Here is a 7,179-nt window from a genome sequence, read left to right on the forward strand (position 1 = left end):
CTCGTGGATATTTGGTATCTCAGATCAAATAACGTCATGACTTGATCACTCGAGCTCAACTCAATGATGAGAAGACTGTTGACACTCCCTTGGAGCTTTACGTTAAACTCCGTCTGACTGATGGCTCACCATTATCTGATCCGACGCAGTACAGACAATAGGTCGGTAGTTTGGTTTATCTGACGATCTCTTGCCCAGATGGCTTTTCCTTAGAAAAGTCAGCCTTTCATGGCTGCCCCCCGGTCAGTTCACTTTGCAGCAGTTCATCGGATTCTTAGATATATTTGAGGTACCTTTTCTCGAGCCATCCTTTTTTCGGTCATCGTCTTCTTTAGTGTTGCGTGCAACTGCTGATGCCGATTGGGCCTTCAGATAGGTGCTCAACTACAGGCTTATCTATTTTATGGGGAGACGAGACACTATCTTGGATGAGATAAAAGCAATAGACAGTTGCTCCTTCCACTGCCGAAGCGGAGTACCGTGCCATGGCACACTACTAGATAGATTGTATGGCTCCGTTGGTGACTTTCTGATCGCGGGTTTCATTTGAAAAACCCCAACGCCATTCATCTTGCGTCAAATCCGGTCTTTCATGCAAGAGTTTCATTTTTGGCCGCTACTACGTTCGTCGAAAACTTCTTGATGGCACCATCATCTCATTACCTTATTTTTCCCTTCGACTTCGGCTATGACCAATGCCCCACCTAGCTGAATAGGCGTAACAAAGCTACCTGAAAAAGGCAAGGTGCACCTTAGATTGAAATCGACAAATTGCGTTTTGCCAGATGGATTCTTTAGAAAGATTCCCGGATAAAGTTCAATATAATATTTAGTTAGAATCTAAATAAAGGCGCATACGTGGGCGGGCAGGGGCCCCCAGTACTTCTTCATTCAGGGGGGCTAGCCTCATGACTTCCCACTGGGCGAGGGGTGCACCTAACCCACCTACTCACTCATCAATTACGGTGTTCAGCTGACTTGCACAGAAAGACCCCTATTGTTTAGTAATTTGTCGCCCCATCTTTTGATTGACTGTTGTCAACTAATCTTTTCAATGTTCAATTCTACTCTATATTAGAACATTTCTATGAATGCTATTTTGATCTAAGTGGTCCTATTCTCTGTCCCGTGCTAGGAAGCATTACTCCTCTTTTCATTCCAAATTCTTCAATAAGACCGATACGATTGATTGGTCTGTGCGTTTCTCTTATTACTTTTTTGTATCCCCCTATTCCTCGGATACAATTCGATCCTTCTATGGCCAAATCTCAATTTGTGGAAAGCCTTCGGTGGCTTCCTTATGAAACATCCATTTGTATATGGGTATAGACGGTCTTTCATTATTCTTCATGATATTGACCACATTTCTGATCCCTATTTGCATTTTAGTGGGTTGGTCTGGTTTGAGAAGTTTTGGGAAAGAGTATATTACAACATTTCTAATTCGTGAATTTGTAATGATCGCCGTGTCCTGCATGCTGGATCCTCTACTATTCTATGTTCTTTCCGAAAGCATGGCAATCCCTATGTTGTGCGGAGCTGAGCATCTTCTATTCACTGGGATCAAGCTTTTCCTCTGCAGGGGCCTTGTGCAGTAAACCCCCTACAGGCGGTCCCCCGTCATCGTAAAGTAGTAAAGGTCCCCGCGAAGCTTTCGGGAAGAGGGGTAGTCTTGTGCGTAAGCATAGCATTTCTGGTTGAACCACCGAACCACACATCTTTGTTTGGTGGGAGGGTACTCCGAGTAGTGGGTACCTCGTAGGACCTCGACCCGCCTACTCAGGTCTTGTATGGATATGCAGGAAGGGGTGCTCCTAGGTGTGTGTAGGGGGTGTGTTTGTTCGCGAGAATGAATTCCTTGTCAAGTCAGGGGGGTGTGGACACACTTGCGCGAATTCGGGTAATGGCTACAAGGGATAAAAATAAAGGAAACTGTACCCAACCAGGGATGGACGTAAACTCGTAAGCTACCGAGGGTAGGGATAATCGTCCAGGTCTTATTTAAAAAAAAGCCGCCCCGCCACTGCAGGCAGGTTAGTTCCTCTGTCGTTGCCAGAGATTTCTTGGCGAAGAGACCTTAGGATAAGTTGCTAAAACAAACGGAGGGAAGGATTGGCCCGTTCAGTAGAATTCCGAAGAAAGACTGTTGGCAGCAGGTGGAGACATTTCTTTGGCCCCATTCCAAATAAAGGCGGGTAGGGTAGAGATTGGCAGAGGGTTCGAGAATAGGGTAGGGTTTTTTACGGTCGGGTCCCCTACCACTAGTCCGGCTAGCCTTCTTTCGGGCAGGAAGCATGCCTAAACGATGGGCGGGCATCTCCCGCTACGCAAGCACCATTGTTCACCACCACCCGAGAAGCAAAAGATTCGAGAGTCAAGGCAGAAAAGACAAGAATAGTGGTCTAATGACAAGGGCCGACAACGGAAGCTCGGGACGGAGCCGTATGATGCGGAAGTCTCACGTACGGTTCCCTGAGAAGGGAGTGGCTACCCACTGGAGCTTCGACCAACTACCACCAGTCAACTCCGCTTTGGGGCCACCCCTGACTCTACCATCATTATAGGGGTATGGGGTTCGAGACAAAGAAAGATCAAGGTAGCATATCAGTTTTTCCTATATACTTTACTTGGATCCGTTTTTACGCTATTAGCTATTCTGTTGATTCTTCTCCAAACAGGAACCACCGATTTACAAATTTTATTAACCACCGAATTTAGTGAACGATGCCAAATCCTTCTATGGATTACTTTTTTTTGCCTCTTTTGCCGTCAAAGTGCCTATGGTACCAGTTCATATTTGGTTACCCGAAGGCCATGTAGAGGCACCTACAGCTGGATCCGTCATCTTGGCTGGAATTCTTTTAAAATTGGGAACCTACGGGGTTTTAAGATTTTCAATACCCATGTTTCCCGAAGCGACACTTTGTTTCACTCCTTTCATTTATACTCTAAGCGCGATTGCTATAATATATACTTCCTTGACCACTTTAAGACAGATCGATCTTAATAAGATCATTGCCTACTCCTCAGTAGCCCATATGAATTTGGTGACTATTGGTATGTTTAGTCGGGCGGCGGCCGTTAGGTCACCTATTTTGAGTTATGGACACACAAGCAAGGCCAAAACATGTGTGACGGGCGTGCGACCCATCAACCTACTAGCAATAGGGAAGAAAACTTAGCATGTCGCAACAAAAACGTCGATTCGAGGCGTCAGCAAAACACCGCCGTCTGTTCCTAAAACAAAACCCCTTAGCGCCCCGGGACAGGAGTGGGGGACGGCCCTACGCAGACAGCACCAGCACCGGCTCTATGAATTCGCGGCGAAGCGAGCGCTTCTAGCTATTTCGCTTGCTTCTTTCTTATTGTGGCGGCTATTATGGCGTGGCTGAAATGAACGAAAAGCGAGATGATTCAAATCAATTGATAGATGGCCTGATCTATTCTGATAGATCGAAAGGTTTTCTATCAATAATAGGGGTTGACCTCTTTCTATTTATTGATGATACAAGATATCTATCTATTCTGGATCCATCAGAAAGAAATCGATATGTATCTGATTTTTTCTACATCATATGTAGAGTGCCCAAGAGTTTGGCCAGCTTAGTTCTATTATCCATCGGTCCAATGCACGGCTCATCTCATGGAGGGAAAAAGCAAATGTAGTTATTTGTCTTGTTGTTGTTCGCCGCCTCGACACATTTCCCGGCATCGTCCCACACAGAAAGGAAGAGCGTGGAGCCCCGGCCCGACCTGTAAGTCCGCTAACGTAAAGCGAGGAGTTGAGCCAGAACTGGCGAACCGAAGTCACTTTTGTAACCATACTTCCTATAGCTAACATGTGCCCAGTCCAGCGGGAACGCGAAGCGCAAATGAATGTGAGCTGCTATACCGAATCCCCCGCTGGCCATCGGGGACTTAGTGGTAAGGCCATGATCCACAGGGGAAGGGATCACTCATTCTTCTATTGGGGACAGGTGCACGAACGACAACTCCAAACGTCAGACATCCGCCGCCTATACCTATCGTAGGGCGAAACGAATGGGCGCTGTATCGTGGGTCAGTTTTGGGGCGGGGGGGGGGGGCAGAGAGAGACCAGAAGAATGATTCATTTGGATCGACGAGCCATTTCGTGAATCAATAGAATGTCTCTCTATCCATATCTATTCTATCTTTATATGACGGGCCATAAAAAAGAAGTATTTTTTATGGCATGCGGGATGGTCGCGCCTAGTAGCCACATATCAGCTGCGCTCAATATGCAGGATTTCCGTTGGATCAGATCTTTCGCTTTGACGAATTTGGACCTAGCGAAAAGGACTCTAAGCCTTCGTGCAAACAAGCAAAGTAGAAGCAAGACGAGGAAGTGGAGCTGCCGTAGAAGCAGTAGCTTCCCCCGACAATATACAATACAACAATAGCGACCATGAATAAAAAACCCCTTGTTTAACGAGTTCACTGCTTTTCCCAGGCTGGAGAAGGGCAACTACTTATTGATTGATTGCCTTTCTTTGATATGTGTTCAATTTAGTACAATACAAACTACAACTAGATCAAAGCGGAAGGGCCACTCACTATAGAAGCTATAACTAGAAAAGCCCTAGCCAATAGTTTAGTAGTCGGCCAAACCCCCATGCTCACGACATGTTCTTGATATTGATTGAGTTGGAGGGAGTCAGAGACTACCACGGAATCCTTCCATAGTCACCCCGGTGACCTTCGTCACCAAAGCGTCACAACAGTTTCCAAGACCCCTCATATAATCTCCAGTGGGGATCAGCCGGAGCACGTAGGAATGCCGACCACTACATAAGCCGCTGGCGGAGAAAGCTCGAAGAGCTTCCCTTCATTCTCTTCGCGGGAGTCGCGCACAACAGATAACTGGTAGTCAGAGGGCCCGTACCACCTGCCTAACCCTTCGCTCCGAGGGACCGTAGAACGGAAAGCGCCTTCTAAACAACTCGGCAGAAGGGAAGGGGCCTATGTATTTGCATGACCCCTGCGGATTTGACCCTACCTACACTCGGAGCCAATCCCCTAGCGGTCCTGCCACCACGCCGCAGAACAGGAGCTCGTGTGGAACCTTGGATTTCTGGCGTAACAGCAGTGGAAGGTATCAAAATATTACGGCCACATAACATAGTATATACGCTAAGGTCGGCCAAAATATGGACACCCGAAGGGCCCGGCGCGCACAATCCTATCCTATCCGAGCCCGTCATTGCATGCACTTCGGACAGCCGTCCGTAGCATCATAAGGAGCACCTCCCTTTCGAGGTACCCAAATGGAACAATCTTTATTTGTGTTGTTGGTTGGTCTTTCTCAACGTGGTCTATAGCATAAAAAACCATTCTTTACAAGATAGGGCCGTTCACATGAAAGAAAATACAAAATCCATTCTTCATGGTCGGGCACATTTCTCCAAATCCTCCAGGATCACAAGTGGAACGCTAAGCAAGGGTGGGGAGGCTTCGAGCTTCGCATCGAACAGAAAGAAGCAAGCAGGGGGTGTTGCCGTAGCGCGCCGGAGAGCAAGCGTAGGCAACCAAACTAAATAAGGCTACAAAAGTGGCTAGCTAGCGTTTTTAAGCTGGCTGCCTTTTCTAGCATGCGTACTCTTCTGTGGAGTCACACGGAACGAGCCTTGTCTTCCCTCCAACGACTAGCTCCCTTTTCTTGTTCCGGTCACCCTTCTCTTGCCGTGGAAGGACTTTTGCCTATGGTGTGGTCCAACCCGTGGGCGGAGTCGCCCTCATCCCCCATTGCCCAGTGCTCCCTGCAGCTTCGCTGGGCTTTACCCGCGTGGGCGCGGGCTTCTATAAGAGAATGAAAAGCTCTCTTTTTACAATAAAACGCGAACCGCGTGGAGCCCACCCTTTTTCGTTTTCTGCCACCACTGGGTGGCCGCAGGGGAAACACAGCCCGACTGCCTCTCGGGAAGGGGGGGGGTGGGCCTACCTATCCCGAGGGAGCAGCTGAGAGGTTCCATATGCTGAGCCGAAGGGCAGAACTTCAGTGCGTGATCGTAGTATGTCACCTCGTCTCGTCCTCGCAGCATCGAAGAGTACCTATGCACTATGTTACCGTTCACTGATAAGGAAGATGGAGTTGGGGTGGGGGTCTATGATGTGATACTATAGTATGCCCTGGGGAGAAAGATGCGCAACTCAAAATGGAAGCAGGAAGCGTGTTGTCAAAAATGTCGGAGGTTACCAGATCTCTGAGACTACCATCGATCCAACAGAGTGGAACGACCAGAAAAAGAAGTGGAGTTAGAAAGCCGTATGATAGGTGGTAACTATCTTGTACGGTTCGGGGGGTAAGCGGCGTACTCTGGGGGAATATTAGGCTCTATTGAACATACAGGGAATTGGAGGTAGAATTTTACTTATGTTAAGTCATGGACTGGTTTCTTCAGCCCTTTTTCTATGTGTTGGTGTTCTATATGACCGACATAACTCGACTTGTTAGATATTATGGCGGTTTAGTGAGCACCATGCCGAATTTCTCTACCATTTTCTTCCTTTTCACTTTAGCCAATATGAGTTTACCCGGCACTAGCAGCTTTATCGGGGAATTTCTATTCTTAGTAGGAGCTTTCCAAAGAAATAGCTTAGTAGCCACATTATCTGCTCTTGGGATGATTTTAGGCGCGGTGTATTCGCTTTGGCTATATAATCGTGTGGTTTCTAGAAATTTAAAACCCGATTTCCTCTATAAATTCTCCGATCTAAATGGCAGAGAAGTTCCCATATTTCTACCTTTTCTTGTTGGAGGGGTGACCGTCCGTTGAACTACCAAAAAAGGGTAAACCAATGTGATCATGACATTGTAGGTGCTTGCGATGGGACGGATGCGACTTCCCTCATAAGTAATGGGTGGCATAGCCCGTAGCAGAAGTCCCTTTTTTTTATCCATTTCTTTACTACCCCAGAGGGGCCCACCCTGGTGGGACCGAGAGAAAGAAAGGACGGGGGGGACCATGCATGGAACTTCTCGACCGTGTCTCCGAGGGACAGTTGAACGAGCGACTCATGAATGCTGCCGGGTCGGACGAGCCAATAACTCGAACGTGTTTGGTCAGTTTTTTGAGCAAGAATCACAGCGTTACCTTACCTTCACCATGATACGGACTCCAAGTTCTTATGGCAGAGCACGAGGAGTTTCCTTCAATATGA

At 47.5% G+C, this 7,179-nt stretch overlaps 1 pseudogene; it reads left to right on the forward strand.

Moving 5' to 3' along the window:
- The first annotated feature begins 1,032 nt into the window (after positions 1-1,032).
- LOC123153508 (NADH-ubiquinone oxidoreductase chain 4-like) lies at positions 1,033-6,794 on the forward strand (annotated as a pseudogene).
- Positions 6,795-7,179: the final 385 nt, after the last annotated feature.

The sequence above is a fragment of the Triticum aestivum genome, chromosome 7A, assembly GCF_018294505.1.
Source record: "Triticum aestivum cultivar Chinese Spring chromosome 7A, IWGSC CS RefSeq v2.1, whole genome shotgun sequence".
Classification (NCBI taxonomy): domain Eukaryota; kingdom Viridiplantae; phylum Streptophyta; class Magnoliopsida; order Poales; family Poaceae; genus Triticum; species Triticum aestivum.